This window comes from Hipposideros armiger, unplaced genomic scaffold (assembly GCF_001890085.2).
Source record: "Hipposideros armiger isolate ML-2016 unplaced genomic scaffold, ASM189008v1 scaffold_58, whole genome shotgun sequence".
In the NCBI taxonomy this organism is placed as follows: domain Eukaryota; kingdom Metazoa; phylum Chordata; class Mammalia; order Chiroptera; family Hipposideridae; genus Hipposideros; species Hipposideros armiger.
Genome location: NW_017731408.1, coordinates 4,644,935 through 4,645,683, shown reverse-complemented (window position 1 = coordinate 4,645,683; position 749 = coordinate 4,644,935).

The window sequence follows — 749 nt, the reverse complement described above, 5'->3', positions numbered from 1 at the left end:
CTTGGCTTTCTTTATCATACATACAATCACTCATCCTGTGTGCTTTAGACATTTTCTTAAGTTAGTGCAAATGCCTGACAGAGGCCCGAAACACAATGCTGTAAGAATTCCCTCATTTCCCCACCTCCTAGTATTTTATTTAATTTTTTTGTTAAGGTTGTATGGTTTGGTTAGGACCCGCTTGTTCCAGGCAAGTGGGAGTAGCTCAGAGGCCTGTGCAGAGCCTCCTCTTCTTATATTTCATCCCGTGGATCAGGAGCAGCCATGGCCAGTAGCTCTGGGACATCCTTCCTCATGCTGTGGCATTCTGGGACTTGTCCAGCTGATTTTATGGACACCGTTCAAAATTGGATTTGTTTTAAAGTATCATAGAGTTTTGCTTTTGTTTTCCAAAAATTAAATACATGTAAGGCCCCCTCCAGTTGAAAAGTCACAGTGAATGTCTCTGTCCCCACCTGATGCCACTCAAATGCAGTCATAGAAGAATCACCATGGCTCATCCATGGGTAGCTGCTCTGCACCAGTTTTATAACTGACCCTCCCTGTGGTATCTGATTAACTTCCTCCATCTGTGAACAGATTGTGCCCTGAGATGGATGCTTTCAGGGCTAGTGTGCAATGTCTTGTCTTTTCTTGACTGATCTTGTAAGCCCCTTAATGGTCATGTGCTTGGTTCAAATTGCATTTTAGTATTTCATTTTAGTGCTTTAGTAATATTTAGTATTTAGTAATATTTTAGTGGAATACAC